This window comes from Salmo salar, chromosome 17 (assembly GCF_965601325.2).
Source record: "Salmo salar chromosome 17, fSalSal1, whole genome shotgun sequence".
In the NCBI taxonomy this organism is placed as follows: Eukaryota; Metazoa; Chordata; class Actinopteri; order Salmoniformes; family Salmonidae; genus Salmo; species Salmo salar.
Window position 1 is genome coordinate 67540973 of NC_138307.1, and position 10678 is coordinate 67551650.

The window sequence follows — 10678 nt, forward strand, 5'->3', positions numbered from 1 at the left end:
ATGGGGTGAAAAGGAAATGAATGAAACTACCCGCCCCCATTGGATTGGATAGTATTGAAGCCGCAGTGCTACTGTTACAGCGCATTGGTCTATAGGCCTATACAATGTAACAGGCGGTAATTACATTGTTTTTGTGTGTTCATTCACACAAGTGCACGTCTAGTAAGTTTGTTACATATTGTCTTGTTTTGAGTCTTGTTTGTTGATAATATCAATTTAATTAATCAAGTGCACCCTGTAGATGAGGTTTATGGGGTTTAAAAAATACACATTCTGGGAAAATAATGTTATTTACCCAAGCAAAGTGTGGTCTGATGCAAATAATTTCATTTGACACCTCATGCGGTTAGGGCATATTTTAGAGACTGGTTTTGGGTAATTTGTGGTTTCAAAAACACTTCACGTCATCCATTCTGATCAAGTGGTCAACAAGGAGGCGCGGGCGGTTCTATCAACAACAGCTCCCTCTTCATTATGCAGAGTAGTCTGCCTGTTGATGAAGTGGACGGCTCTCCGAACCCCACAGGCTAAGGTTAATTTGGTATTTCAACAGAGAGCAGAACATCATTGATTTGACTGGCGTGGTCAATCATTTTAAGAATGCTGAAAGTGAAAATGACTTTGGGTCACACAATGAATACAAAGATGATGGCGAAAAACAAATGCGCTAATGGGAGGTAACAGCAGTATGATTGGGAATAATGGTGTTTTTCTGCAGGGGGAGTTCAGGTGGAAGCAAACATCCACAAGCACAAATGACCATTCCCAGGCCTCAGCATGGCTATGGGGTTCTACATGACAATTACAGGGCACATGGAAATATGTTGTGGTTTGGGAGAAAGTGCCACAGAAGATTATAATTCAGGTGTGTATGTGAGGGAAAAAGTTTGGGTGAGAGACCTCCAGTTGAATAGCTAGGGTAATTGGGAAATAATTGCCCAAATGTCATAGTGACAGATTTGTAAGCTTTTAAACTTTCCCAAATATGAATTGATTGAAAAACAATAGAGAGGGCCTATCATAATTGTTTATGACTACAAGCCTATTGATCCTAGACTGGTTCCAGATCTGTCTGTGATGTCTTGTAAACACTGGGTTGGAATGTTGGAATGGGAATGGAATGACAGCACAAACAGATCTGGATTCTGGAACCAGGTTATATTTATCCTCTCTTGCTCAGCTCTACATTTTTTTTAATCAATGTTATGTTCTCCCCAGTTTTTCACATAAGTTGTCTTCAGATTGCTTCCTTTCTAACAAACAGGATGACTATTGTGTATTCCCCTCTAACCTCATCTCAGTAACCCAATAATCCCCACAGCCCATTAGGAATAGATGGAGTGCCACCAAGAAAGGATGTGTGGATGTTACCTGCTACAGCAACATCAGTCTCCCCAAACTCCATTACAGTAGGGGATGTTATGATCCATCATGGCTTCTGTGTTTCACTGAGCTAATGGGCAGAAGTCACAAACACAGCAGCTGTTTATGAGAGGGAGATCATCACAGCTCTGAATTTGAAGCCAATTTTAATCACACTCTGGAGACTGAAAATAAACTCGGAGCCAACTCAAATGTGAGAGAAATAAACAGCGTAAGTATACTTCCTTCTCTCAGAACTCAACTAATTTATATTCCTCCGCAGCACCTGTCTGTCCCTTCCCATTCCACCGTCATTAGTTTATCGCCCATCGTTTGTAGCCCGCTAAGCTCTTTAATGCCTTGTCTCGCAGGAGGGGCTAAGCTCGGGCCACGGTCGAGCAGACAAAGTCAAAGACAGGACTGGCAGAGGAGACAACAAACACATCTATCTGTCTGTGTGTAAATGGGGTTGTGTGTGTGTGTATATAGAGTGTGTCTTTATGTGTATGTGTGTGTGTGTGTCTCAGTCAGCTTCACTGTAATGACAGTGGTGTCTGTGTGATCATTGCTAACAGTGCGTCCCTCTCACTGTGACAAAAGGACACAAAATGCACTCACACTGTTTTTCGCCTTCTCCGTATTCGTTATGTGACCAGTGGCAACCCACCTGTTTACCTAAAAATAAATATATATATATATACAGTTGAAGTCAGAGGTTTACATACACTTAGGTTGAAGTCATTAAAAATCATTTTTCAACCACTCCACAAATTTCTTGTTAACAAACTATAGTTTTGGCAAGTCTGTTAGGACATCTACTTTGAGCATGACACAAGTAATTTTTCCAACAATTGTTTACAGACAGATTATTTCACTTATAATTCACTGTATCACAATTCCAGTGGGTAAGAAGTTTACATACAGTCGACTAAGTGTGCCTTTAAACAGCTTGGACAATTCCAGAAAATTATGTCATGGCTTTAGAAGCTTCTGATAGGCTAATTAACATAATTTGAGTCAATTGAAGGTGTATCTGTGGATGTATTTTAAGGCCTACCTTCAAACTCAGTGCCTCTTTGCTTGACATTATCGGAAAATCAAAAGAAATCAGCCAAGACCTCAGAAAAAAATTTGTAGACCTCCACAAGTCTGGTTCATCCTTGGGAGTAATTTTTACCCAGGATTAAATGTCAGGAATTGTGAAAAACTGAGTTTAAATGTATTTGGCTAAGGTGTATGTAAACTTCCGACTTCAACTGTATATTGACTAAGTCAGTCCTAGCTCACTCATTAATGTCTTAATCGAAATTATGGATTGCCTCTTATCAGCTCGTCGTTCCCTTATAGTTTGTACATCTCAATTGTCAGTAGAAACACCATTTGTTTAAGCAAGTCAGCCATGTCAGCTAGGTTTTTTTAAAAGGCAGTAAATGAGGCTGAATGAACTGTTTCACTGCCAGACAAGGCTCCGCTGATAGCCAGGGTAGCGGTGGTAAAGATTCTGTCACAGTCGTCGTAATGATCGGACCAAACTGCAGCGGGGATGTGAATCATCTTCTTGTTTTATTGAAGAAAATAAACATTGAACAAAAGAACAATGAAAAAAACAGTCCTGTAAGGTACACTGACAATACATGGAAACAACCACCCACAAAACACAAGCTGAAAAACCCCTACTTAAATATGGCCTCCAATTAGAAGCAATGAGGAACAGCTGCCTCAAATTGAAGGCCAAACCAAAACCCTGAACATAGAAATAGAACAATTAGAAAACCCACATAGAAATAGAAAACATAGAACATAAACCAAAACCCCGAAACACACAAAACTAACACACCCCTGCCACGTCCTGACCAACTACAATAACAAAATGACCCCTTTACTGGTCAGGACGTGACAGATTCACTTCATGGTGCTGAAAGAAAGTTGGGACAGACCCTGTTGGGACAGACCCTAACAGTTTGAGGCACGTTTTGTCACCATTATAGTGCATTTCATGTATTGTTTAGTGTTGTGTAGTGACTTTGCTGGCATGTATCTAAAAAAAATGGCTAGAGTTTGCCCCACCAAGATGTACATGCTAAAATCACCACTGTGACCCAATCTCCTTTTCACTTCCATCATTATTTAATTGACCACGCCAGTCAAATCAATGATGTTCTGCTCTCTTTATAAATATCAAATTAACCTTTGTCTGTGGGGGGTCGGAGAGCCGTCCACTTCATCAGCAGGCAGACTACTCTGCATAATGAAGAGGGAGCTGTTGTTGATAGAACCGCCCGCACCTCCTTGTTGACCACATTTTTTCGAAACCTCAAATAACCCCAAACCAGTCTCTAAAATATTAATTTTACGCATGAGGTGTCAAATGAAATTATTTGCCTCAGTCAACACTTTGCTTGGGTAAATAACATTATTTCACCAGAATATGTATTTTTTAACCTCCCAAAGCCTAATCTACAGGGTGCACTTGATTAATTAAATTGATATAATCAACAAACAAGATTCAAAACAAGACACTGTGATTAAAGGACACAACACGTGAGGAAATGCACTTTAGGCGCATTCACACTGCACCTTAGCCCAGGGCTAAGAGCCTCCTTTGCCCTGAGCTAAGGGAGATTTACCTAGGGCTAAGCGAGTGTTCACACTTGCACATTCTAGTGGGTTAGCACCAACCTTAGCCTACAGCTAGCTGGCCCAGAACCAGTACCTGTGCGTTATATATATGTTTAATGCCCAGAAAGCGCTAATTCAAGCTCCCATTCACCAGCTCTGCATGCGTTATAATGTCCGAATAAGTTTGTTGATCACCAAGTTTTGCTGAGCAACTATTTTCATTTACTCCCATTAAGGCTGGCCGGTATGTACGTCCAGAAAAGGTCTAAATAAAAATTTACAAGCAACCGAAAAAATGCCTATTCGGCACCTCCAATATAAATCACTCATTACTGTCACGCACAGGTCTGAAGTTTACAACAGCTCAATACATTGGAGGCGCCGAAGAGGCATTTTTTTTGGTTGCGTGTACATTTTTATTTGGACCTTTTTTGGAAATACATACCGGCCCGTAACCCATATTTGATGATCAACAAACTGATTTTGAGAAAGCCTATATGGTGGAGGTCAGAGACCTGGCAGTCAGTGGCTTGTATTCCTGACAGTCAGTGGTGTGTATTTTGGGGAATCCAGGCTTCCCCAAAAAATTGACAAAAAAATTTACTAATTTATCTTTCCTCTCTGTTTCACAGTGCCCCTCTGTCTTTCTATGTGTTGGCCATCTATCTGTTGCTGTCTGGTCCAAACGAGTATGACATAGTTGCCGCCCATAGCATTGAAGTCAAGGGAAGCCAGCGAGAATCTGGCCTCCCATGACAAAAAAAGTATAAAAAATGTGCAAATCAGCATTGAGCTAAACTGAGCGCGCTCAACTATGAATGATCCTGGCACACTAAAAAAAAAGTGTCAAGGGAAGCTAGGTTGGAATTGGCTTCACTCCTAAGAAATCCCATTGAGAGCATATGTCATTGACAGCAAAACTTGAAATGTTTCATCTCGTTGTTGTTGTCCTCAGATGGCTAGCTAGCCAGCTAGCTAAAATTGACCCTTTCCCAAATTAGCCATGGATGAAGATAGGGATTTTTGACATGTGGTTTTACTTAATTCTCCGTACTGGCCAATGATTGTAATGGCGATTCTGATCCAACCATTAATTCATACATTGTTGTGCCCCTGGCCTGAGAGGATGGAAGTTCAATATGTAGCTAGATGTAGAAGGCTAATGTTAACTAGCTAACGTTGCCGATGAATGGAAGTTAGGCTAGCGAGCAAGCATTTTATCCAGGTAGCCTAGGACAACAAAAAATAAAAGCATGTACTGTATGACAGAGTGATAGACCGTTTCTGCATTGGTGTTTCTCTACGATTATGGTGAGTCAACATGTTTTTCTACTTTGTGGCTAACGCGCACGCACACACACACGCACACAGAAATCAGAAACATGGACAGCCACATCATATTTAGCTTACGTTTATTGGACTGAATTGTTTTTGGTATCTTTTGGTTGAGGTGATTTGATGATGTTGAAATGTTGAAGTTGAAATTGTGCTGGAATAGTGGAGGCAGCTCCTGCTTTCTTTGCGACTTGCAGTGGTTTTAACTCAATAGTTGTTTAGTGGTCCTAAAATGTCGGAAACATTAACTTGCTTGACCATGCTATAGGTCATGTAACTGTCTGTTATTTTACATGCAATATGCTTTGTGGACTTCACTGAACAGAGGTTGCTATCCGGTTTTGTGATAAAACAAAGGTGTGATTGAATTTATTCTGCCACTGTGCCTTCTTATCTTCTCAGCCTTTAGGCCTATATTTCATGGTCGCAAGGAATATGAATTAACAACCTGTTAATTCATAGAGCAAACAACGCAATTATCACAACACATAGGTTGTAATATGGATTTTTCTTGGGGAGGGGCTACTGCTGGTGGTGTGGTTCCAGGACTACAACCTACAAATTTCAAAAGTGTTCCCAGAGGTCGGACAGGTAGACAGCAAAGTTTATACAAACCATCACTATTGCAAATAAAATACGAGGCTAGAAGCAAGAGGAACTAATGTGTTAATAAATGCAGAGAAAAAAGTCTCAGAGATACAGTGGCTTGCGAAGGTATTTTTCCTATTTTGTTGCCTTACAACCTGGAATTAAAATAGATTTTGGGGGATTGTATCTTTTGATTTACATAACATGCCTACCACTTTGAAGATACAAAATATTTTTTATTGTGAAACAAACAAGAAATAAGACAAAAAAAATGAAAACTTGAGCGTTGTAGAGCCCCAACCCATCTATCTTTAAGTCATACCACAGATTCTCAATTGGATTGAGGTCTGGGCTTTGACTAGGCCATTCCAAGACATTTAAATGTTTCCCCTTAAACCACTCGAGTGTTGCTTTAGCAGTATGCTTAGGGTCATTATCCTGCTGGAAGGTGAACCTCTGTCCCAGTCTCAAATCTCTGGAAGACTGAAACAGGTTTCCCTCAAGAATTTCCCTGTATTTAGCGCCATCCATCATTCCTTCAATTCTGACCAGTTTCCAAGTCCCTGCCGATGAAAAACATCCCAACAGCATGATGCTGCCACCACCATGCTTCACTGTGGGGATGGTGTTCTCGGGGTGATGAGAGGTGTTGGGTTTGCGTCAGACATAGCGTTTTCCTTTCCTTGAATTTTAGTCTAATCTGACCAGAGCACCTTCTTCCATATGTTTCGGGAGTCTCCCACATGCCTTTTGGTGAACACCAAACGTGTTTGCTTATTTTTTTCTGGCCACTCTTCCGTAAAGCCCAGCTCTGTAGAGTGTACGGCTTAAAGTAGTCCTATGAACAGATACTCCAATTGCCAATGTGGAGCTTTGCAGCTCTTTCAGGGTTATCTTTGGTATCTTCATTTCCTCTCTGATTAATGCCCTCCTTGCCTGGTCCGTGAGTTTTGGTGGGCGGCCCTCTCTTGGTAGGTTTGTTGTGGTGTCATATTCTTTCCATTTTTTAATAATGGATTTAATGGTGCTCTGTGGGATGTTCAAAGTTTCTGATATTTTTTTATAACCCAACCCTTATCGGTATTTCTCCACAACTTTGTCCCTGACCTGCTTGGAGAGCTTCTCGGTCTTCATGGTACCACTTGCTTGGTGGTGCCCCTTGCTTAGTGGTGTTGTAGACTCTGGGGCCTTTCATAAAATGTGTATATATACTGAGATCATGTGACAGATCATGTGACACTTAGATTGCAGACAGGTGAACTTTATTTAACTAATTATGTGACTTCTGAAGGTAAGTGATTGCACCAGATCTTATTTAGGGGCTTCATAGCAAAGGGGGTGAATACATATGCACGCACCACTTTTCCGTTTTTAATCTTTTAGAATTTTTTGAAAATAAGTTATTTTTTTCATTTCACTTCGCTAATTTGGACTATTTTGTGTATGTCCATTACATGAAGTCCAAATAAAAATCCATTTAAATTACAGGTTGAAATGCAACAAAATAGGAAAAACGCAAAGGGGATGAATACTTTTGCAAGGCACTGTATTAGACAGGTGTTGTGCCGAAAATCTCCCCCCTGCCAGAATCCCCCCCCCCTTGCATGAATGCGCACACACTCAATTCTTCATTGCTGCGACTTTCTTACTAATTGAGATTTCTGCTCTTCACTCCGTTGTCACTTCAGCCTACATTTCACTGATCTTAGTAGCAGAAAGCATTTTTATTTGTGTCCTTCAAGGCAGCTGTCAATGATCACGTTAGGCTGCGATTCATTAGATTTTTTATGGTGGTTTGATCGTGGGGGAGGCACTAGTAATGTCTGCAGTATTCGGTTTGGTGTATTAGTCTATAAATAAATATCTTTGCCAAAATTCATCTCTCCCATGTCTTATTCTATCCTGACGTGAAGTTTGTTCTATAGAAAGTATTTGACCCTGATGTGTGCCACAGAGAATATTTGACTCTAGCCACAAAATTAAGGAAATTAGAAGGGGGGGGGGGGGATTTCGTGCAAGGCCATTTTCTTGCTTGCCGAAATCCCCCCCCCCCCCCCCCCCCCCCCCTCCTATCTTGGGACTGCAAGGACTGGCACACTTCATAATCATTTTGGTAGCTCACGTTTAGCAGTAGTAACTCATGTTGACCAGTTGTGTCTGCCACAGAAAGTATTTGACTCTAGCCACAAAATTAAGGAATTTCATCAGGCAAGAAAATGGCCTTGCCGAAATCCCCCCCCCCCCCCTTCTAATTTCCTTAATTTTGTAGCTAGAGTCAAATACTTTCTGTGGCAGACACAACTGGTCAACATGAGTTACCAAAATGATTCTGCACAAGGTCGCAGCAATGAAGAATTGAGTGTGTGCGCTTTCACACGAAGGGCAGGGCGAATTCAGGCAGGGGGGAGATTTTTGGCACAACACCTGTTGCATGTTGTGTTTGTCCATTAGCCCAGGGCATTGGAATACACGTGTGAATCCTTAGCCCAGAGCTAAAGCTTAGCCCAGGGTTAACAAATGCTTCTGTGAACACAGGATAAGCTAGCCCATGGCCAGTCTTCCCTGCGGCTAAGAACAACGCAGTGTGAAAGGGCCTTTTGTTGTTTCACGTCTGAGACATTGACATTGCGTGGTGTATTGCAAGCTGGTCTCAACAAAGTAATCAGTACAGGCTGGCTCCCACAGGGTTCTGGTCTAAAGTAGTGTATAATTGTTCACATCTGTGGTTGAGTGGGTTGCATCCCAAATCTATCTGCTGTTTCTCCATCTTGTCTGGATTTTCATTAAAGAGTGTTAAAAGTGTTAAAATACCTTTCATTTAAATGTTAAATAATAAACGTAGTGCACTAGAGAGAATATGGTGATGCAACCCTAGAGTCGTTAACATCATAATGTTTGTCATTGTAATTAGGTTAATATTGTAGCAACAATGCTACTGCTATGTATGTCACTATCACTATCAGAGTGCAGACTTCAGGTATCATCTAACAATGATTTTCCTACTAATTCAATCGTAAATACTTATTTCCTCAACGTTTGTAAACCTTGTAAAAAGCAATCAATGATAGTCCATCTCCCACTCATGGTTTTACAGACAGAGGTACTTGTACTTCTACAAAAAAGCTGCCCAAGGCTATTGCCACCCACAGCTCGGGGGGGGGGTGTGTGTGTGTGTGTGTGTGTGTGTGTGTGTGTGTGTGTGTGTGGTGTGTGTGTGTGTGTGTGTGTGTGTGTGTGTGGGTGTGTGTGTGTGTGTGTGTGTGTGTGTGTGTGTGTGTGTGTGTGTCTGTGTGTGTGTCTGTGTGTGTGTCTGTGTGTGTGTCCTTGAGGGTGTTGCATGGGCTGGTGTCCTTGAGTACAACCAGCAGATAATGTTCATGCATATGACTGTTAAAGAAAGTACATGTACAGGGAGGACAGACAATATCTGGATTTGTCCTTGTGTAATTGTATTATTTCTTCTTTTAAATGGCCTAAGGAATATTTATTTTAATATGGTTTGATGCTGTCTGTCTGTCTGTCTGTCTGTCTGTCTGTCTGTCTGTCTGTCTGTCTGTCTGTCTGTCTGTCTGTCTGTCTGTCTGTCTGTCTGTGTGTCTGTCTGTCTGTCTGTCTGTCTGTCTGTCTGTCTGTCTGTCTGTCTGTCTGTCTGTCTGTCTGTCTGTCTGTCTGTCTGTCTGTGTGTGTGTCTGTGTGTGTGTGTGTGTGTGTGTGTGTGTGTGTGTGTGTGTGTGTGTGTGTGTGTGTGTGCGCGCGTGTTTGCGCACTTGTGTATTACCATTCTCAGCATCTGTGAATGGAAGCATGGCACCCCAGTTTCCTTCAGCAGCTGCCACTGTTGAGGCATTACACAAGCAGGGAAGTGGGAGGCAGGCTGGCAGTGGTAATGTGGGGGAAGCTGCTATAGCTGCCTAACAATAAACTCACACCTCCTCAATCTATAATCAGGAACAGGCTCGAGGCATCTGCTCTAGAACAAGATTTCGCTTTAGTCGAGAGACACTTAGTCATTTGGTGTTTTGCGGATAATATACAATGTGTCTGCAAGTATCACAGTTTAGTGTTGAAATACAAGGCTGTTTGTGCAAATATGCGTCATTAAATTAAATGGACGTTTACTTTTTTCTGTTTTATTATTATATGAATAAGATAGAAATAAGATAGAAAAATATATGGATGATTTTTTGTAAAAGACCAAGAGAAGTAGTAACACTGTTGCATGGCAATAACGTTTTCTGGTTCTGAGTCTTAGGTCTGGTCAGTGTGATGCTGAACATATGATAACGGACGATACTCATTACAGTATGTGTAGCCCATCAATCATATATATTTTATATTTTGAAATTGCAGTGCAACCTTAAAAGCTGCAATTAATGTATCGCGATCCAAGTGCTCATAATGACACTTTAGGGAAATAAACTAAACACCTGTAGGCGATTAGATTTCCAACTTTGCAATGACTCTGCGAATTAGATCGTTCACAAATGTTCACATTTAAGATCGAATGGCACACCTGGGAGAGTGTCAAGAGTCATTCGTATCATTTAGGAAAATTACGCACAGTTTCGATCCATTTTGCCCCAAATGATTTAAGGTTTTTCTTGTGTTAATTACGAAAGTAGGCTAGAACATGTCTTCAAGGTCATGGCTCATATAAAGTAGGTTGGATACAGTATGGGGGAAAACGTATGCTGCAAAGGTACAGACACTTGCGTGCTCATAAGAACTGCTTCTGCACGGTGGGGAATCCTGCGAAAGTCGAGAAGTACGGCAA